Source organism: Emydura macquarii, unplaced genomic scaffold, assembly GCF_026122565.2.
Source record: "Emydura macquarii macquarii isolate MOO-44397 ecotype Brisbane River unplaced genomic scaffold, CSIRO-AGI_Emac_v2 contig_320, whole genome shotgun sequence".
Classification (NCBI taxonomy): Eukaryota; Metazoa; Chordata; order Testudines; family Chelidae; genus Emydura; species Emydura macquarii.
In genome coordinates this window covers 3,058,291-3,081,173 of record NW_027130457.1, presented here as the reverse complement: position 1 = coordinate 3,081,173, position 22,883 = coordinate 3,058,291, and the positions used below count along the sequence as shown (strand labels likewise).

At 39.2% G+C, this 22,883-nt stretch overlaps 1 long non-coding RNA gene across 1 annotated transcript; it reads left to right on the top strand.

Annotated features, from left to right (window-relative positions):
* Nucleotides 1-1,026: 1,026 nt before the first annotated feature.
* LOC137167176 (uncharacterized) lies at nt 1,027-22,619 on the top strand. Its single transcript, XR_010924039.1, has 3 exons — nt 1,027-1,199; nt 6,465-6,533; nt 22,282-22,619. It is a non-coding gene; the product is annotated as an uncharacterized lncRNA (long non-coding RNA).
* The last annotated feature ends 264 nt before the right edge of the window (nt 22,620-22,883 follow it).

Below are 22,883 nucleotides of genomic sequence, written 5' to 3'. Positions count from 1 at the left end.
TCCTACTTGTTCCCTTTTCTCCTAATGTGCTGGTATCTTCCCCTCATGCTCCAACCCCTGTCTCACTGTGCCTTCTCCAATTTTCTAGCCCCCTCCCTTCAGTTTTCTGCCTCCTTTTCTCCCCTTCTGTTTTCCCTGGCTTCTTCACAACCTTTTTCCTGACATTTTTTTCAGCTGTCTGGCCACCCCATCTCTCCTTCCTCCATCACCTGCTTCAGGGCATTTTTTCCAATCAAAATTGAAAGATCTCCTTAATTTTACCTCAGTCTCTCTCTTCCCCCCCCCTTCTCAATTTACTTTTCTATTTATCTTCCCACAACCTCCCAAGGAACCCAGTTCTTCTCCTTCCCTCAACCAAGGACTGTGAATCACACTTGGGGTGTGGAGGGATTATACCAGGGTAAATATATCAGTTTAAATTCACATTTTAGGTTGTACCAGAAAAACACTTTCCCATATAGACAAGGCCTAATTTGCAGGAACACAGAAGGGTTCATGGGGACAGTTTCCAGTAGCACTTTAGGTTTAGTACCAAAAGCAGGTGAACCTATACTTGGCTATAGTCAGTTGCCAGAAAAGGGAAGGGAAGGTATTGCAGAGAATCAGCAGAGTTGTTGGAAAGGGAAGCAATACATTTTATAAAGTAAAAATATAATCCACTTTGTCATAATATTTCAAGAAAATTTAAAATGAGCATTAAGGAGAACTTATTCAAAATGATACAGCTGTCATAGTTGGAGTTAATATCTCCATGGAGCCTGCTGCTATCTCACTGAGAGATTCCACTATTCTCCTTGATGTTCATTATAGAATGTTGTCAGAAAATAAGTTCTTTTAATAAGCCTGCAAGGTCACATGATCATTGTAATTTACCTTTTAGAGAGCAGGGCACTGTTCCTTTCATGGAAATTTGTTTAAGAAAGCCCAACTCTGGTATTATGTGTAAGGTTATTCTGCCCATTTCCTTAGTAGCAAAATGCTAATGTGGGTGTGTGATGGGATATGCCAACCCTATACTGGACAGCAAAGGGTTAAGAAGGTTAAGAAGTTGCCTTGTGTTCAGCCAGCTCCACCCCAGCACATCTGAAAGGCATGCACAGGCTGGAGGAAGAGCTTCAAATGGGAGCAGACCAACTCTCTTGTTGATAAACTAAGGAAGAGAAAAGATCTTCAACTCCTGAGGAAAGGGCTGCTTGAAGGTAGGAACTTCCCAGATAACTTCTGTTAGAAGGTCTCTTCTTGAGGGTGAGATCCTGATGTGCCCTGAGAGGGAATCATTCCCTGCTACCTCTTAGTAATTCAGTTTATTTGCATTAATTTTCCTTGCTGTTTGTGGACAACCCTGGAATGGTAAAGGGAGAATAAAGACCCAGTCCATCTTCCTCTCTCACAAATTCACCTGCACAGCCTTAAAGTAGATCAGCTGTAGGCATAGGGGGAAGAGCAGTGGTGGAAGAATTAGGTTTGCTTGCTGCACAGGTGGATGGGGGCTGGATGAGGAATGGGCCCAGTCCAATGGGTTAGCTAGTGCAGCTGCCAAGATTCACAGTAGTAAATTATTACCCCTTGGGAGTAGAAGGGGGAACAGAGAAGGAACTGTGACTAGCTTTGATACTAGTGGTACAGCTCCAAGCACTAAGGCTGTAGCTTTAAAATGTCAGAAAAGGTGGTACAATATAAATGGAAAATGATTGTTTTGGTATCTTTTCTTTTATCACTTGCTGATTTCTGCAGGGCAAAAGGCAGGGCAAAACTTATGTGAAAGTAGCAACCACTTGAGGCTAATGGGTTTTTTTTGTATCTGCTCAGCTCCACATTTAACTCCTCTCTTTTTTTCAAAGTTTCTTTCTCTGTGAAATCACCTCAATGGTTCTTGGTTCTCTGAAAAGGATCCAGAATGTGACACCCTGACACAACAAATACCGTGTTTTTTTTTTTTTTTTTTTAAATTTATTTGGCTTTATTTTCGATCTTTCAGTCTAAAGTGTATCCAGTGAACCAGGAAGTATCAAAGGGAGATTATCACTTTAGATCAGATCATTGACATTGTTTCTGTGCTGTATGCCCCTGTAGGCTGTTAGTGGGGGTAGTCTAGTATACAAGTCTGTGCATAATTCAATTTTAATTTTTGCTTTGAAGCTAATTGTTTGTAACAATGTGTTGACTAAAGCTAATGGATCTTTTTTGTTTTAAAAATGTCTTATTGAAATGGTTGTGGAACATACCATTTTTTCTGTACTCGGTATTATAGTTTCACTCACCTTGTCATGGGAGCTACATGCACTTTAAAGAATAGATTGAGAATTTCCCAATTTCAGCAGCCTCTGCTGAATCTCTGCTAAAATAACAGTCTTTTGCATCTTGTTGCAAAAGAATTCCTCAGTGAATTCAAGCAGGTAATTTTGCTTCCATGAGAAAGGATATACTAGGGAATTCTTGTTTGTTTTTTCTTTTCTTTTAAGTCTGTGAAGCACACCATTGTCACAAAGGGACACTAAAGACCCATAGGCCCTTTCCACATTGTTAGTAATAGGTTCCAAATGTGATAACATGTAGAATTGTAAAAGGGCTAAATCTTTATTTTGCACCATGTAAAAAAGATAAAATGTTTTTCTTGTATTCTAATTCCAGTTTCAATGCATTACTTAGCTTTATGCAAATCTTTTTAAAACTTGCTTAAAGATCTCTCTCCAGCTGTTCAGCATGGAAGAAATCAGGCTACAACAGTGGCCTGATTTGTTTATTTTACACAAAAGGAGGAATAAAGTGATGAATCTCTGCTTTGGCTCCATGTCTAGCCATATTTTATTATTCAACATATAAACAATATGCTGCTAATAATAAATTAACCTTAGTGTGGAGAAGTATGTGAACAATGAGAACCTTGTATGCACAGAACTAAAATGTGTCCCAACAATTCTAATAAAAATATACAAAATATCTTCGGGTTTTTGCATCAACCACCCTTCATGGTTGAAGCCTCAGGTTCAAGCTGAATAAGCCATTTCTTCTCCTATTCAGCTCCAGCCAGGATAATATGCAGAAGTCCTAGAGAAAGGGAGAGCTCACTGAACACTGTTCCTATTCTGGATGTTTCCTATTCTGATTTAATTAGGAGGCTGAGACCACAATCCACGGTTACGCATCAAACGTTTTAGCAGAAAATTCCTCCATTTCCATTTACATTGGACACCAACTGGGAGCAATGGGCTAAAGTAAAAAACAAAACAGCTAAATGTAGCACTGTGACAGAAAGATAATTGGAAGAGATTGCTTTGGGGTGGGGGGCGGTATCTGGGGCACCTGATCTACAAGTTTTTGAGGTAAGACTAGATAAGGTCATAGAATTCTAGCTAGTTGATGCAGATAATACATTGTCTAATTTTCACTTAAACAATTTATAATATCCAGGTACACTAAAATAAGGCTATTCTGACAGCCTTGGATATTTGGAAATCAATTGCCAAACTACAAAGAAAAATAGTACTACTTTGTACTTGAGTATTTTGACAAATTAACTGAAAACAGGAAACAGTACATGAAATGTTCCGGGGGGTAGCCGTGTTAGTCTGTATACAGCAAAAACAGCAAGAGATCTGTGGCACTTTAAAGACTAACAAATAATATAAATATTAAATGTGTTAGTCTTTAAAGTGCCACAGATCTCTTGTTGGTTTTACATGAAATGTGTTCATTTACTTTACTGAAGTGTCCACAGATTATGTTGTCTTGACATGTGGCACGTTACCAAACAGAACTGTGTGTTTTCAAATCTGAAATTCTCCAGTGGGTCTACAACCACCACCAAAACAAATTTAGTATTTGTAAAAAGTTCGGCCATGTCCCCCAGCTAATTTGGAAACCTCTCAAATCACTGAAATAAATGGGGTTTAGTTTAGTTACCTTTGCAAAATATTGTGAACCATCAACTGTAATGGAGGCACATGGGCCAGATGGAGACTCTGGGCCAAGTTCAGAAGTGGCATAAATTAGCGATAGAAAGCTGGTCTAAATTATGTAGGCATAAATTTATAAAGGCTAACTTGCATGCTAAATGAAAGTTATACAAATATATATGCAGAAAAAGCAACTTTTTTTTTTTTTTTTTTTTTTTTTTTTTTTTTAAAACACCAACCTGTTGGCCCTTTAACTTGATGTAATTTTGTCCCTTTGCTTCTAAGTGTAAGTTACTTTCACACTCCCACTGAAACTCATACCCATTTAACAGCATACAACTAACACTGAAGTCCTTTCTGAATTTGACCCTATGTATCGGCTGTGCTCCAGCTGACTAGCAGAGCCTGAGGTTGTTGAAAGCTATTTAGAAATCCTGGAATACTCTGTACCTGGGATGAAATCCTTCCCTAACAACATACATTCTCTGAAATCAAAGATGAGTGGCATGTAGGTCAGGGTAGGATTTGACTCTTTGAGTTCTAGATGAGCATTGAGGAGGTGCGAATTTAAAGTTGATATTGACTGTCTTGATCACTGATACCCTTGGAAACTTTTGTTTGATTAAAAGTTGTTTGTTTTTGTCGTTCTTCAATACACAGCAGTCAGTATGTGGTTACTGAATACTCCACAATGCACTGTTTTGGAGACCTCAGAGAGCAGGCAGTTGCCTCAGGATCAGGTTGAAAGTTTAAGTTGTTCACAAATGTACGTTTATCCAAATTTGATTTTGAGTCTCTTAAGGGATATTCTGTTTTTGAAGAAAAAATTCAATGAAATGTTGCCCAAGGAAGGCTATGGCATGTGAAGAATGGGATGTTAAAAAAGGATGCTGCAGAATACCTAGTAATATCTATGACAGACAACTATAGCTAATTGTTTGTCTTCAGAAATGTTATTCATTTGAGTAGAAAACACCAGCATACTAAAACAGATCTTCTCAAATATCCTTCAACCGGTGAGATAGTTGGGGGAATAGCAGCTTACTGGAACAGTGTGCTTAACTCCATATTGGCATATCACAATATGATTAATGTTAGAAGTGGCAGCAGTGATCACTGTAACCAAGGCCGCAAAAATTTAATTTTCAGTTGCTTGTAACTTTCCAAAATTCACACTTCAGGATCAAACTGTCTGGGCTTGGCTTTTGCCTGAAGTTGAAAGTGTTTAGAAAGCTTGAACCAGACAGCTCAGCTAATTTGGAGTCTGAGGAAAATGTTCAGGGGAAATATGTTTTCCTTGTTTAAAAATGGTGAAAAAAAAATCTTGTCACCAATTTTGGAACATCTTTAGCTCTGAAACTCCCTGGAGTAAGAAGCTAAATTCTGGCTACACTAAAATAGCAGCTTTTTGACCATTTTCCTGTTTAAGATGGATAATTACTGGTATAATTTTAAGTACTTTTTGCTAATGGTTAGGGTGAGGCTGGCTAATTTAGTAACAGTGAAAAATGTAAAAGTCTGTTTGAAAATTGAATATAATTGGGTATTTTAGTGGTGTCCACTCATAGTTCCACATTATTTAATTTCCTCTTAATTATCTTTTGGAAAAACCTAGGAACTACCATCTGAAATTCCATCAACTTGTTTTCAGAATGAGATTGTATCACAAGGACAATTTTCATTAATTACAAATATAGAAAGAGGTTTCAGACATTATTGTATGAAAAACATTAAGAATTTCCTGCTGACTCTGAATAGATAAACCATGAGTTGTACACTTTAATACATTTCTAATACATCTTGGTGATGCACACAGGACAGAGAGAGAGCCATCTGTTATCGATAGGAAGCATTAAACTCTCATTTTGTAATACATAAAATGTCAGCTAAAACTAAATTCTTGAGTACTCGGGAGGTCTCGGTCAAATGGGACAGGGTTTCATTTTAATTAGAGCTGGTCAGACTGTCTCCCATGAAGCACCACAGTCTTACCTCTTGAACAGGGCAAATAGTGTATCATGGGATTCCTTGGCTAGGGTGAATCATGGAGGTTGAAGTCTGGCCCAAGAGCCTCTCCCACAGAAGCAAATAGGGATATGGGGCAACAGAATTACTACTCCCATGAGGCACTGTGGCACCTTTTTCCAAATCAAAATATGTTGCTTTTGAGTCAGTGTTTGGTTTTCCAGTATCTAGCTTTCCAATGAAACATCAACATTTTTCACAAGAAAGTACTTAATTGAAAATGCAATCTTTTTTTCAAACAATTGATGGGAAAAACTACTTGTAGCTCTATCTATAATGAATTCAGGAATCCCCTGGCCTCATTAAAGGGGAAAAATGTTCAGGTGCTGTCAATTCAAGTAGCTCCACTTCATGGAACTTGAGAGATCCATTGGCAACATTTCTTACAAAATAAAATAAAATCTAGCATTCATGAGTGACAGGTTTAGGAAAAAAAAAAGAAATTACTTTCTTACTCAACAGATCTCCCGTGTGATTCAGAATCATAACTGATTGATTTACTCAATAAAATAACATTTTCACCGTTTCTCCCTGTTGGTACAGAAGAGTCAAGAAAACTCTAAGAGAAGAAGCTGTATTCTGTTCCAGCTCACACATCAACAAAAATTCTAGGTAAGTTTTGGTTGTTGATATTTAACATAGAAGTCAACTTGAGGTGAGATTCCAGGCAGTTTGAAGGGCTGCCAGAAGGGAAAAAGCCCCACTGACTGCAAGACTTCCAGGTTACCCTCCTCCCTCTCCACAATATAAATGCAAAATTATATTAAATGACACCCAAATGCATACAAGCTTTATTCTGACCACTGCTAGATGAACACCCAAGGTGAAATCCTGATCACTTGAATTGAAAGACAAATCTCCGTTTGACTTCAGTTGGTCCAGATTTCATCCACATTCTGTACCTGTGTACTAGCAAAGTCTTATTTCTACATGGGGGGGAAGTATGAAACTATAGTTGAGGATGTACATTTGAACATTATTTAGAGGAAAATGTACTGTGTGCTATTGCACTTGGTATATACTAAGAGGCAAGGAAGTTTCTTGTGGAGATGGGTAATCTGAGCAGCCCAGTTCCTCAATGGGAGTTAGGTGCCCAACTATTGTTGGAAAATGGGCCATAGTCCATTTGGACAGTGTGGTGTTTGTATATTAAAGCAACCTTCATTTGCATATTCCCCTCCCCCCCCCCCATCCCATCAACACTTTTTTTTTTTAGGTGACTACATAGTTCAAATGAAAACCCCAACAATCTTAATGCTAGATAATGTGTTTTTGGTGTGTTGTGATATTTGGGGGATTATAGCAGTTGCAAGCACTCACTCAATAAAATCATCTCCCAATATTTGGGGTTTTGTCCTAAAGCTCCAACTACTAGTCATGTTATGGGAGAACCTCCACATTTTAAAAAAAATGAAGTAAAACTTAAGTTTCTAGGCCTCATGGTTGTGGGAAAAATGTTGGGTCTCATGTCTGCAAAGGCTCAAAAACCAGAAGGAGAATGAAACAACTCAAAACATATTTGTCAAAATCTCATTTTCTTTTTAAGCACGACATGAGTTTCAAGGGGAGCCTGACTTTTTGAATGTGTGGGGGTGGCACTATTGTTGTATTATGGTAATTAGTCTACTTAAATAACTGATCTCCTCTGAGAGGAAAAAGCTAAAAATCCTTCAGAAACACATGAGAACTTAGTTTTGCCTCCACCCTTTTGACTACATAATTTCTTGATGAGTGGAAGACAGTCACTTTGTTGTCAAACCTTCAGCTGTTGTGTCTGCTCTAGCAGTTATGAGAATTTGAATGGTTAACCATTCTGCTTACCTGGCTTTCAATACTAATTATCTGATCTATAGGTCTATAAGACACTATGCCTTAAAATAGAATTAATGAGCATTTTCAGTGCAATTTTCAGTGAGGGTGCAATCTACTCGATTATTAAAGAGCATCTGTGTTCTGTCAATTATGGTAATTTCACTGTCTTAAACAGTGTTTTACATTTCCTCATGGGAATGTAAGTATATCCAGCATATGTTTACTGAGTTATTTAGCAAAAATAGCTTTATTAATTAATATCCTTACTGCAGTATCACTCAGTACTTTCTAATTATAGTCTCTGAAACAAAGTACAGATACAGTTTTTGGTCCCAGGTGGAGTGAGACAGCCTTTTCAATGCAATCAGCAGCTTGGTAGCCACACTATCTATACTAGAGTTATCATTATCTCAGATGGCTGCAGTTGATAAATCAGCTTACACAAGGCCAGGCCCCTAGCCATCTATGCCAGCAAATTCTTCCCCTACTCTGAGACCCACTGAATTAAACAGAAGACATCAGGGACAGAAGAGTCTGACAGGAGGTACCTGGCCTTTTAAAGAGGCGTTGGGAGGGCAACCCCTCCTGTGGCCAATCATCTGGTTCTTAGCTAAGTTCTTTTATTAGAATTTGTTACATTTATTCACAAAGGCACTTACACACAACAGTGCCAAAACTCCCATAGGTTCACAAAGTTATTACAAAACAGAATGAGCAACACAAACTTAAGGAATGCAGAACTATTCACCACACATACAAGCAAAGTAAAACCATTATCCCCTCAGCTGGGTTTCAGTATGGGGAGACATCTATAATCATAAGGCACCTCTGTCCCCATCAAAGAAAATATTAGGACAGAGTTAAAAACTGTTGGAGCTACCCCAATACATGAAATAGGTTTATACCAGAATTCAGAGACATGTATGCCACTGGTAAAGGACTACGTTTTCCTTACCTCTTCACTTCCCTTTCTTTCCCCTTTTTTTCTTTCTTTCTACATCCTCCTGTGCTCCCCTGCACAGCCAGGGGTCCAGTCTTGGTAAAACATGGTGGTTCTTCAAACCCTAATTCATGGTCCGTACCTACAGCAGGACTCCTACCTGTCTGTCTACCTCACACGATTGGTCATCACTGACTGATCTTGTGAGGTAGACAATCTAGACGTAACCTGAAGAAATCTTCTACAAGGACTGTTTTGAGCCAGAGGGACCTGATACCTCTGGCCCATCTCCCATCCCAAGCAAAAGCAGGAGGCCAGAGAGAGAGAAGGAAATCATGCCCTCCTCCGTCAGTGGTAAGGCCTTGCCTAGAGCTGATTCAGCTTGAAGGCTTTTACTGATCTCATCACCGTCCAGTTCATGCCCCTGAACTCTGGATTTGACCTGTTGATGTGTCGTCATGGTTAGAATCTTTGCACCATTGGCAGCCATAGCCACCTTAGCTCCCTCCTTGGCTTGAAAGGAGCAAACCTATTGCCCAAAGTTAGATTTGAAGAGGGAGAATAAGAAGGGGCAGAAGCTACAGAGGACTGAAGGGCCACCTGAGTAGGTCAGAATCCTGTGATGCAGATGCCTCTCCCTCTCCCCCCGGCCCAACTATAGCAGTCATTAGACATGGAGAGAGGTCCATCCCTTCCTTTTCAGTCTCCACCTCCCTTACCAAAAGATATGAGACTTTAGGAATCTTGTTCTCAACCATACCGGAAATCTCAAAGCCTGCAACCCTTTTCCCCTCCTCATTCTTTGACCAACCGTGCCAGACCCTAAGACTTTTCTACTCCGGTGGCAGGGTCACCCTTACATGCTCGCTTTTTCTTCTGCTGTCTCAGCTTCTGCTGTTGTGGCACTTTCTGCAATTTCCAGCACCTACCCCCTACCACCTTTGTCTATGCATCTCCACCTACTTCAAGAAGGACAGCATCTTTGTCAAGTTCTTCTCTACCTCCTCTAACAGCTACAGGGCACTGTGCCATCACAGTAGCACTGTTCCTCTTCCCTTCCTACTCTCATTTTCAATGCCACATCTTGTAACCAATGGACTTCCATACTGCCATTCCCCTCTCTTTTTCCCACTACCAGCATCCTCCCCTCCTTCGTGTGCTCCCATGGCACATGCCTTCTCCCTGTACCACCATTGTGCACATCTGGTGTAACATGCACACATGGCTCCTAAATAATCAATCTTCCCCTGGCAGTAACATTGTACCAGATGACAAGACACAGAAAAATTATCAGAAGGCCCAGATATGACAAATGTGGGGCAGTCCAAAAATAATGAACATACCCACATTCTTTTGCTATCATGAAAGAGCTGGGCAATTGCAAAATCTGGTGGTTGTACCAAGGAGCTGGACAAGCATCCTGTCCAAATCACTAGTCAACTCAGGATTTTCTCACCTGAGCCCAACATAGTCACCTGTCTGGGTTAGCCAGTCCAAGATCAGCTCAAAGAGCACTTGATTACAGAATACAATGGTGATCTTCTTAAAACTCAGTTGTATTAAGGAAATTACTACTACCTGCTGCCAGTCCCTCACTATTCTGCATCATTGTGTATACTCATCAGATGACTTACTAATCTGGCTGAAAGCACAGATCCATTTCTTTCAACCTTGCTAGCTGGTTCCCACAGTGGCAACGTAAGAGACAAAAGGTTATTTTGCAAGCCAACACTGGTCCAGTATCTAAATCAGAGGGCACTTGCTTTTCCTTCCTGGATAGCTGTGCATCCAGCAGGTTCTGCTCCTCTCACTGGTCTCTTGCTGAGTTTCTTGTTTGGGTAAAATATCTGCTGTGCCCATGCTAACTGGGACCGCTGCACTTCCTATCAATGTCTGCATTGGTTTGGCCAGACCCTCCAGAGATTCTTGGTAAGCAATGCAGAATAGCAGAGTTTGACGACTTCTTCCAAGTCTGCTGTACTCTCCTTCCTCATCTGATTCTCCCTTGGTCACGTCAAGCCACCTGCTGCATAGCCATCTCCCCTTAAAGGATAAAAAGTGACAGAGGATAAAGCAGTAGTGCTCTGAGGTGGAAGTTTCTCCCTCAATCTCTGCTCCCACATAATCCACCCCCACCCTACCTCAGTATCTTTTCTGGTTCCTACAGCTGTAGGGCTCGCAAAGGAGAGGCCACTAGACCTCTCTTTTGCTTCTCAGTCCCACCAAAGATCCAGGCTGAGATTGTACCAGCATCCTCCCCCGTTCTATATTTCCTGTACTTCCACATCATTCACCAGCCTCAGAATTGCGTACTGGGAGTCCCAATAGGGACAACCCTACCATGTCTGTCCAAGAGAGTTTGTTCCATCTGCTCCATATCAGGAGCAGCTGAGTTCTGACCCTTTATCAACACCTCCTCCCCTCATGTTTGGGGCATTGTTTCTGCTGCCTCACGTAGCTGGCTCCATATTCCATCCCTCTGTTGCTATTGGCAGCACACACCATTAATGTCTCTACTAGACTGGTATCTGCCTGGGCTATGTTGAACTGTTAGTGGTGTTGTCCCCTCCTGATATCAGCAACTAGTAGAAGAGCTGCCTTCACAGCTACTTCCCTCCCCAGCAGTTTCAACAGCCACCAATCCATGCTCCAGCTTTGCTAGTGGGTTCCCCGTTTGTCCTCCATTTGCCAATCTAATGTCTGGATTACTTGCAGTCACCAGTCCACAGTCCTTCATGGTTGCCTGCAGAACTGAAGCAACCTTGGATGCTTCTACCCCACCTACCTTGTAACTAATTTATTATAAGAACTGGATATAAAAGACTAATACCTGATAGGTACTAGGTTTAAAAAAAAAATGCTTACGGTTTAAAGCTGAAATGAACAAAAACTGTTTAGGCCTGAAAAATATTTAGTTTAGCTAAATTAGTCTTTAGATTTAGACTAAATTAGCGTAAGTAAATTAATCTGCTGAGTTTGTGTCTCTTCTGATGTTTTGAAAAAATAACTGCTGAGTTTGGACAAAATATCTGAGAGACCAGAGGACATGACAAGATGACTGTTGGTAGCCCAGGTGATATGTTAGAGACTTCCTTAAGGCAAACACAGGTCACATAAGTGTTAGGTCACTTGGATAGTTTTTAAACTTATCATGTGAAGAGTCCCTCAGTAGTATGGGGGTGACACTTCCCAAGATGGACATAAAGGGTTCAACTCATTAACGATCTTTAGTGGGCATATGAATAACTTCTTATACATAGAGCCTGGCAGATGGCTGGAGGTTCTAGCTTCCTGGAGGTCATTGTTTCCTGACCCTCAACTGAAGCTGGCCACCTCTACTCTTCTTCAGGATTTCATATGGATATGCGAGTATGAAAGAATTTGAAATGTTGGTGCTGGACACTTCCCCTCCCCCAACCATTGCAATTTATGTGGCAGTTGTATTAAATGGGGTTTTCTATGTGACAAGACTTTTAATAAAGGTGCATCTGATAAAATGTAATTGCTGGAGACTTGAGCAGTATATAAGAAACAAATGCTAGCCCACATGGTGGGGTTAGCCCTCCTGTTTTAAATACTGGAATAGCCGTGCTTAGACTTTTGTCTAATACTGGAGTTTAAAAGGGATTGTCAATAAAGGCTACAGCCAGCTATCCCTGCTTCTATTCCCCTAACAGCTACTACCAAAGATCCCTCTGGCTGCTCAGCAATCCGTACTAAAGAGGCCTCGTACTCTCCTACTCCAAAAACTAGCAGTGATCCTAAAGAAGCCTGCCACTCCTCCTCCTCCAATTTTATTGGGCTTCCTCCAATCACCTTCTCCTCAAGGCCTCTTTAAGCTCTCTGTGCAGCACCTGGGCCATCTTGAAGCACAGGCCTCACCTGCAGAGCAGAAGCAACACAGGCAGCTAAGGACCTGGCTAGAGAGCCAACAAATTCATTCACTGTCAATTTCCTCCTAGCTGAGACTGTGGGGTTAGGTATCAAGTGATAACTTGAAGTACCACCTGGCCTTAGTAAATGCCAGCAAGAGTTCAGTTGTGGTCCAGAACACCAGGTAGGTTCCTGTATTAGGGCCTGAAACAAGGGAAATAATCCAGATATTAGTTGACTCCTAGGTGGATGGTAGAAGGAGTGAGAATGTCAGGGAGTCAAAGGCTTCTGTGGAAATGCCTGGATCAAGGCGAGGGGCTAAGCGGTGAGGGAAAATCCTGCAGGAAACATAGCCCATGTCTGGTAGAGGAACTATATTTTGTCCATGCTTTCTATTTACCCAATAAATTATGGTGTAGGCAAGGGATACTGGTATAACATTCATCTTTCCAAAGACTGGTGAGTCATTGTACAAGGTGGAGCTACACAGTCCCCTTTCAAGGGTTGAACCTTAAATAAAAGGACTTAACACTCAAGAAGACTGAATAAAATACAGTATAAAGGTTAAAAACCCTCCTAGTCACAGCATTCTTCTTTAATACTTTCCACAACTCTACTCTAAATACCCCACTATGTCCAAACAGGCACATGGTCACTGTCTTTATTTTTCATAGCAAGCTCTTTTATCACTTCAGAATTTTTCAGTGGCACAGCACAGCCCCTCCATGGCAGGATGTCTCATTAAGGGTAGAGTCTCAGAGGCAGTCCACGGCTCAACTTAACTAACAACCATGCAGACCCTAACCTGTCTGTCTGTCCAGCTGAGCGTTTCATGTCCTGAGGAGTCGGTGTGGAGGCAAAGGGCTACCATGCAGGGAGTCTTGGAATCCTATGGATTTCATAGGATCCACAGAGATTCTTGAAGCTTCACTAAGCTTGGTGGGACTAGCCTCATGGTTTATTCCATGATGGTGGGAAAATCCACTTTCCCTCCTGCATTGGTGCCAGCAGGGAAGAACTCTTAGGGAAATCTTGTAGAATGTTATTTCCCCTTATTAAATACCTCATTCATCATTATCACAGGAAGAGGCAAGTTGGCCTTTTGTGTCCATTCAAGTCAGGAAATCTATATGAGTATTTATCTATGACTAAAAAACTTTAGGCCCCAACAAAAATGATTAATACACAATAGGCATAACTTGAACTATCCATATTAGTTTCCAAATTGCCCCTAGGTAGAAGATTTCTCAAAAGAAGAAAATACATAAAGCTCAAAGGAAAGGTATATTGACACAAAAATCCAGTAGCTGCTCTGTATCTGTCACTGCAAAAGAATATAGCTTGGAAATGCGTGCTCAAACAACATTTTGGTTCCAAGCTTTAAGGTATAATACACACGGACAGCTATATTTTAGCTGTCTAAGTCTAATTTTACAAGAAAAGTATTTTCTTTTCAAATGTCACAGTAATTTATAGAGACTCTTAGGACACTTAAAAGAAGGAAGCTTGCTAATTTTTACGAAATCTCAGTGTAATTCAGGGGACTTCATCCTAAGGAACTCAAAATTCCCTTCTGGGGATTTGTCTCCATGACTATTTTCAGAAAATCTAACTAACTATATATATATATATATGTGTATATATATATATATATATATATATATATATATATATATAATATGTTTTTGTGTCTGTAAAGCGACAAACTTTCATCTGATAGAGCATGATCCTGATCTATAAATTCTCAGAGCCATGGGGTTAACTCATAGATAATTGGTTCATTTGAAAACTTATAAACATGCCAGAGGATGTTCACCTTACTCTTTTTGGGAATGAAATTAAGATGCTATTTCAAATGTCATGCTCTGATTGTATAATCAATATTTTCATTATTAAATAGCCACTGTGCTGTGAGACATTAATATAGCTCTATATGCTGTGAGCTGCTTGAAAGGAGGTAGTATAAAAGACACTTCACAGACACATTTTTTCCTCATTATTCTCAAAGTTCCATCATACAAAACTTGATCTCTGAAGGAAGGGGAAAAGGGGAACTCTTTACTTTACCTAAAACTTCAACCAAGTAATTATTCAGGGAGTATGTAACCAGATTTCACAGTGCCTCGCAGTAAGTTTTAAAAATTCACCAAGTAATTCTCAACAAGTTCTGTGACAGCAGTATGCCGCCTATTATTTTAAAATAGAATTGTCTATTAACATCACAATTCTTAACAGCATAGGCACTTGTAGTGACTGGAGTGTGGGTGGTCAGGTCTCATGATTAGTCAGTAGCTTAGAACCATACCTGGGTCAGAGACAGAGACAGGTGCCAAACTAAAGGTGAGAACCCTGGACAGCATCTGTGGAAGGACATAGGATCAGGAACCTGGAACAAAGCAGTAATCAGGTAGAGACATGGGTCTGGGACAAGAGAGGCAGGGCTTAGGAGTTAGGCAAATAGCCAGAGTCTATAGTTGGCAGCCAGGAATTCACCTAGTTCCTCAGACAAATTCCTGTGCATATCTCCACCTTGCATAGTGCATCCCAGCCAATTAGTGGAGCTGGTCACCTCCTCCAATCAGAAGCTTCATTGGTCAGAGCTTTTTCGTGAGTTGGGACTTCCGTAGACCCCTTCTCCACAGCAGCAGGTGAGCTGCCATGTGGTGGTGACAGTATGAACACTGCTTGGGGACCTCTGGGAATACACACAGGAGAAAGGCCAACAGTACTTAGCCCTATATTTTATCTTCTAATTTTGTCACTGTTTTGTAGCTTTTCTGTGACAGAATTTATTAATAATGTATTTGGTAACACCAACAGTGTGCCAGGTCATTTATAGAACGACAGGTTCCTGCACCAAATAGTTTATAATCTTACTGGACACTATATAAAAAAAGAAAGTTAAGAAGAGAAGTGATGGAATGCAATTGAAAAGTAAGGTTAAGCGCATGCCTTATTAATTCCATAGTTTTGTATATGCGTGTGCAACATTTTCAGTAGGAGAAAGCATCATTCAGTTACTACTTCACTGATTTGGAACTCTGACTTCCCTTTAATCTAGTTCCCAGAAAAGAGGAGTTCTCCAAGCTTCTCTTAAAATCCAAATGTCCCCAACTTTCAGATAAGAGAGCCAGATGCTGCTCCCTTCGTAGCCCTTGAGTAAAAAACACTGGCTTTACCACAGAGCATCAAGTGATTTTTTTTTCCAGTACCCTATTGGGGATGTACATGTTCCCTCTACAACATTCCCAGCCTGGGAGCCTGGGAACAAAGCTGTGAGTCTCAGACTTCAAGTCTCATTGTGGCTTGCAGAGCTCCACCATCATTTTGATTGCCACACCAGCATCAAATATTTGTTTCTAAACAGCATTACTTGACTGCAGGCAAAGATATAAATCTATCACATATGTTTCTCATGATTCTGTTTGAAGGATACATTTTAGAGACAAAGTTTTCATTTTAAGTGACCTCAATGAAAAATTTATGAGTAATGTGAGATAAGTGATTAAGCATTAATTATCTCAGGTAGTGGTTTCTGCATAAAATGTTCATGAGTGATATGCAAGTCTTACCAGTATTAATTTTAATAATGAATTGTGATTGTCAATTAGAGGTCATTTTTAAAAAAAATTAATCAACTAAAATTTCTGCATTCACTTACAGCGCACTGGTTGATTTTTAACTAAAATACTGAGTACAATATTCATTATAAAATTGGTATCTTCAATAACTTTAAATATTTACACTGTCTAGAGAAGGATATGTAAAGAAGTAATAGTTTTGTCAGGTTGTTATCCAGAAAGTTTTAAAGTACTTTTATATAATATCTCCGAGGTAATTATCAATATGTCAAAATCAGCTTGACAGACTCTAACTTACAGCCAAAAGAAATGCTGAATCTAAAGCGTATAATACACTTTAAATAGGATTTGCTGATTCTGTTTTTTGTTTTTGTTTTTGTTTTTTTTTAAGAATTGTTGTTCTTAGTTTCCATGCTCTGTCAGAAAATGAGGACAGATAATGTTGTTAAGCACACATTGTACTATATCTCTGCCTTATAATGTTAGTTTGAAGAACTATCTATTGTACATAATTTGCTATTTAGGTTGTCTGTCATGGATAAGCTCCAGTTTTATTTAAAACTAAGAATTAGGGGTGAAATCCTGGCCTCATTCAAGTCAGTAGCAAAACTCTTATTGACTTGAATAAGGCCAGGATTTCACCTGGGAAATCTGGAATTAGCAATCCTGACAGAGTGGCGAAGTCATTATGTCTGACAAAACATTATTCATTATTACCAAAAGTAAAAAAAGGTAAATACTTAACCAAGTTTTGTCTTTTTGAGGCCTGATTTAATGCTTATTCAAGCCAATGGACCCACTCCCATTGACCTTCAATGGATGCTGAATCAAGCCCTGGAAGATTTGTGTTAATAACTCAAAATAATTAGCTTTCTAGTAGAGTTAATCAGAAATTAATATATGAAAGGGTAGGATGTAGAATTCTGGCTCACTGAGTTCAACTCCTCTCAAAAAAGGATACATTCTCCTTTTTACATTCCAAGTTAGATAACTCATCTTGCTATGAAAATATTAAGTTGACTCAATTACTCCTTAAAGCAATTTGTTTCTGTCCCTTGTCTAACTGTCATTACTCTCTGCTGCTTCATATCTGCACTACATTTTCCCTCTGGGTCTTATTTTCAATTTCTGTGCTTTGATTTATTTAGTGCAGATCAAAGATTGTTCAGCTACTTTCTGTTACTGAAGAAATGGGCAGAAATAAACATGTTATTGCAGGTAAACTTTTTAGATGGTGTAAATGATGCCTTTTGGCAAAAAATTTACCTCCATTCCTCCTATCAGTTCAGCTCAGTTTGAGGTAGCAGTACTTGGATTACTCTTGTAGATGGGATTGGGATTGGTCACTGGCATTTTAAGCATAGCATCATTTAATCCTTTGCAGAGTAGATTTACCCAATGTGGCCCTTAAAATGTTGTGGGTTTCAATGCTTTGTCTGTGCTAGTGATCCTACCGTTGTTGCCACCAGCAGAGTTGAACCAGTAGTAGCAACAGTGGAAAACTTTAGAGGAAAAACGATAGTGTACACAAAACTCTGCTAACAATTCTACAACTTTGTAGTCTGCATTTGCCCTGATAATTCCGTTTGCTGTGAAAGGAAGGATGGCTCACGGTTAGGGCATTAGCATGGGGGTTGGTAGACCCATGTTCAATTCTTTGCTCTACCACAGACTTCCTGTGTGACCTTGGGCAAGTCATTTAGGCCCAAATCAAAAAGGTCCACCTCCAAAGGTGAAGTGAGAATAAAGACACTGGGGATTGTGAGGTGCTCAAATACTGCAGAAAACAATGACTTTAATCTGAGCATTGTGAATCTACTGTTTTGGCAGCTAATACCATGATACTTCATAAATAATCAGACTGTGAGTTCATAAAGGGAAGGAAGTGGAAAAAAAACTTCCCTCTAATCTCCCCTCCTATGCAGGAGTCAGCTACAGTTTGAGTCTTTGCACTCTTGGTTAGCAGTATTAACTACTTCCAAAAAGGACAAAGTGAGGTGGAGAGGAGGTGAGGCGATGTCCCTGCCTTTCTGTGTTGGCGGCAAGCGTGTATGATGTGCCACCTTAAAAGTGACAGTCTGTCTCATGGACAATATAATTTGATTCCCCATCAATTCTGGCACAAGTGAATGCATATAAGCCACAACACTAACAAGAATCCTCACTCCAATAATATATGTCTTTAAAATGGTTCATGTGAGATTTACAATAAAGATCTAAAACAAAGATCATCAATTTAACTTTAGAAACAAAATAAAAAACAAACTATTCTTTCCATGTTCTCTGAAGCTTCTGACAAGGCCTCAACTTAGGCCTCAATTAATCCTTTAAAGCGTCACATTTTTAGAGCAGTGGGAAAGCTTCCCTTTGATTATTACTCGCAAAATTTGCAACAATTGATTGCCAGGTCCTTTTGTGCTGCATTGTAATATTTCAGAAGCAAGGCTGAGTGTTTTTCTTAAAAAGAATCATCCTGGGAATAACTTTTGAGCCATCAGACAGCAGTAAAGTCAGTAGGTTACAGTTTCTCATTGTGGAGAAAGAGTTAAGTGCACAACAGCAAGGATAAGATTACAATGAAAGACTGACAGTGCACACAGTGAGTAGTGGAAGAAGAATGGAAGAGAGACAACAACCAGTGCGGAAGGTGTTCTAACTGAAATTTATATAATGGGATAGATAAAAAAGATTGAGTCCTACAGAAAGAGCTTCACAAACTGTGTCAATATGTCCAATGATGCCGCTGAAATATACACTTATAAGCCCCTTAGTTTGCTTTCTCTGATGTTAGGAGGGAGCCCATCAGACATTTTACTGTTAAAGATGTATTTGTGACTTCAGATCCAGCTAGTAATGAGTGAACATTTATTGTATTTGTCTTCTCTGATTCCCGTACAGCACAGTTAACATAGTATTTATGCACTAGTAACCAAGCCTTGCTTGGTTTGTATGCAGTCCCTAGTCCTGAAAGCAGTCCCATTAAAATCAATGGGGTTGTTTTGAACAAAGTCTGGAAATATATTGGTGTATAAGCATCCAAGTAACATTTGTTGTTTCCTATTTTTTAATCAAATAGAAAACTAGCTTAATCGGGAAGTGTTTTAATGGAGCAAGCAGCATGTCTCTGTCTAGCAGGGGGCAGCTCTGATAGAATTCAGGACAGCAAACACGAAAGTCTTTTGCAGAGTGGATAACACTTAATTGGCAAAGCACATTTGGATGATCATAGCTGTTGAATATTTATTCCTGTACTGTTTTATAATTGAATTCTTACAGAGTACAAAGAATAAAGAGCCTTGTTCTCACAGATTAGTATTTAGCAACATAGGTCAGGCATATAGTTGATGATGATGATGAATAACAAATACATAGATTTTTTTCCTGGTCCAATAGACTAATTAATCCAAGTATCCTGAGCACTAATAAGTAATTTAGTATGATGTCCATTTTACAGATTAAATATTAAACCTAGAGAGGTGCTATTGGAGATTATTTAATGGATTGCTTTATTGCCTCCAATACTCTGCTGGATAAATGATTTTTATTAGTGATTTAAGCACTAAAACCGAGATTAGGTTTGTGATAAACCCAAATGGTGCTAGCAAAATTTGACACTAACAATATTATTTTTACAATATAAAATGCATGTAATCAAAAGTGGGATTAACATTGTTTGTTTGTTTGTTTGTTTCTTCTTGTTTTGTGAAGGATACCAAACCATGTGTTGCTGCTTCCTTAGTCTTTCCATTGACGTCACACTGAGGTTAGGTCAGGTAGAAGAAGGGTTGAAAGCAGATTCAAAAGTGAAAATCTTAGGGCTTGTCTGCACATGAAAATTAATCTGGAATATAGTCGGGTGTGATTATAAAGCAATTAACTATTCCCAGTTAACTCATGTCTGGATACTCTCATTCTGGAAAAAGTGAACTAGTTTAATCCACTGAACTAAAAAAAATTTGAATAAGGTACTTATTAGAAAAAATCAAACAGGTTGTCCCGGGGGTGGATTGGGGAGACAGAACCCTTTATTGCCTGCTCATTCCACCTCGACTCTGCGAGTGGCAACGAGGGGGTTACTTTACAATTCTTTTATCCATAACCGTAATGTATATATTTTCAGCAACTTCCCATAGACCCTTACTTGGTTACATTGACACCTATAAAATGAATATTAATAACTACATAATAACTACAATTATACCCGTGCCTGTTTGTTGTTTACAGGATTATTGCACAGAGTGCAGGCACATTACCTTGAAACTTACTAACATTCTTTAAAATATACTGTATGCAAGGGAGGGAAAGAAGATAATGCTGTATTCCCACCAAAGCTCTTGAACAAAAGGGAGAATAGTTATTTGTTAGTCTCATTCCTTGCGCAAATGGCTAGGAAGGGAGGGAAAGGAGAGAGATAACAGACTCTAGCTAAAATTCACACTAAGAAACAAACAAGGTTTTGCTTGTGCTATGACTCCATTCCCTGTAGCTTAGGCCTGATTACTTGTCCAGCTTTTAATTCTTTACTTTCCTACAGTACTCTTATTCCAGAATAAGAATGTGCACAAATGGAATTAATTGGGAATAGCTATTCCAGAATAACGCCCATGTTGACAAGCCTTTAGAGCAAAGAACTAAAGAGTCACTAGGTTTGCTCTGTCACTTTAGAAAAGCCATTGACAGATAGGTGTTTCAGATGTGTTCCAGGTTTGTCTAAATATGGGCTTTATGTTGTGTGGCCAGTTTGTGGAAGAAGGAATATGAAATTTTCATGTTACAAAATATTCTTCTTTAAAATAATGTTAACAGTTTCAAGGTAACTCTTCATGAATGTGGTGTGTGGGTTTGTTTGGTTTTTTATTGGTAAATTGTCTTGATAACAAATTAAGTGGCTGTAACAACTCCATATCTTTTGTTAAATCTAGCTTCCTTTTATAAACCCAATTTACAATTCCCCAGAAAACTTCACCCCCTAGTCTGGCTAGGCTCTCCTGCTTCCCTTCTCCCCTCAGAGATGCTATACAGAGTAATTGCCACAGTTAAATTGCCACACAGTTCTGTCTAAGCAAGATCATTTAGTCTTTAGGTAAAAGCATTATAGGGGAAAAAACCTATTAAAACAATAAAAGAACATACATACATGTGAATAAATTTACCAGAGATCTGCTCTCACACTCCAACAAAGGTTCTGGTTGGTAATTAATCCTTCAGACCTCACACAGATGTTTTCCTGTAGTTTCAAATTTATAACACCCTTTGCCTAGAACAAAACTCTTATGAATCTGTGAGTGAATCTTTTATCCAGTTTCAGGTCTTTGTAGAAACCATGAATTGGTAATGAAGCAGAAAATGTGCCCTCTTTGGGATGAAGCTTCAAATATCTGAGTTTTTACCTACCTGGGGGAGTTCCAGTAGCATACCCACTCCTCCTAGAGATTCCAAGGGAAACCCACTTAATTTTAAAAGTTCACATTGTTTCAAAAAGTCCTTTGAAGTTCCTAACACGTCTCCTAGACAAGTTCCATACAAGCTGATAACACATAAAAAGCTTCATTTTTAATACAAGGGACCCAAAAGGTATTTAACTTAATTCCATAAGGTTTATCCAGAATATTGCCCTGTTTTTCACAATATCATGCTGTCCTCACCAATGGCGTGTGAACTCAATAAACAGGCCTCTACATAGACCATTGAAAGGAGAAGCGACATTCCACCTTCCATGCTTCCCCAGCTGGGATCTAATGACTCCATGTGCTCTCCACTCATCCAAGTGCAAGGTATGAGATGGTCCATGCCAATAATAATTTTTTGTCATGCAAAGAGGATGATGCTAGATTTTTCTTGACATTGATTAAACACTTTGTTATACAGTTCAGATTATACTAGAAAGTGCCAAATATGTGTTACTTGAGATGACAAAAGCTTACCAAGAGGGTCAAAAAACATGTGTTTGCTGGAGCAGTGAGCACCAAGATGAAAGGAAAAGGATCATTAATGTGAAGATGAATCCTTTATATACATTTTATACATCAGTGATAGACATTGTTTATCTGTAAAGCTGCTCTACACTTAACATACCTAACACCAAACTTTAGAAGTAGGAAAATGAAAAGTAAAGTGATCTAACAGTGCATCTCTTCTGCCCCTCTATCTATAGGTACAGCCTCTACTAGCATAAAATGTACAAACATCAGAGACCTCACAATACAACCTTAAGGCTACTCCTGTAAAAACTCCTGACTTCCAGCGCCTTCCTCCCTCCAACTTCCTGTCCCCCAACCACAGGATGAAGAAATGGAAGAAACAAGGATGAGACAGCACTATAACATTTTAAAGCAAGGTGGTGTTAGGGAAACATTGTGGAATCTATATCAGTAATTTAACTTTAATTGCAAGTTGACCCAACTATGCTGTAGTTCCATGTTAATGAAAATGGCTCAGCCTGCAGCCCATTAGTTTTATATGTTCAATAAATAAATACTAAAAAACTGGATTATTCCCTTATAAAACGGAACAACTCTCCCCATTATCTCTTAGCTCACTTGGGAACCTGGTAGCTTATGATCCAATGCCATCAGCAAGAACATCTCTTGCCTATATTTTGAGTTCACTGTAAAGCAGCAGTTTATTGGAAGAGTAGAACTTGATATGAAGCAAAAAATTGACAGAGGAATGTAACAATTAGAAGACATTTTATGCTGCACTCATTTTCCTCTCCCTTGTAGTCCAACTCATTACACAGCTTCTTCAAAAGAACAA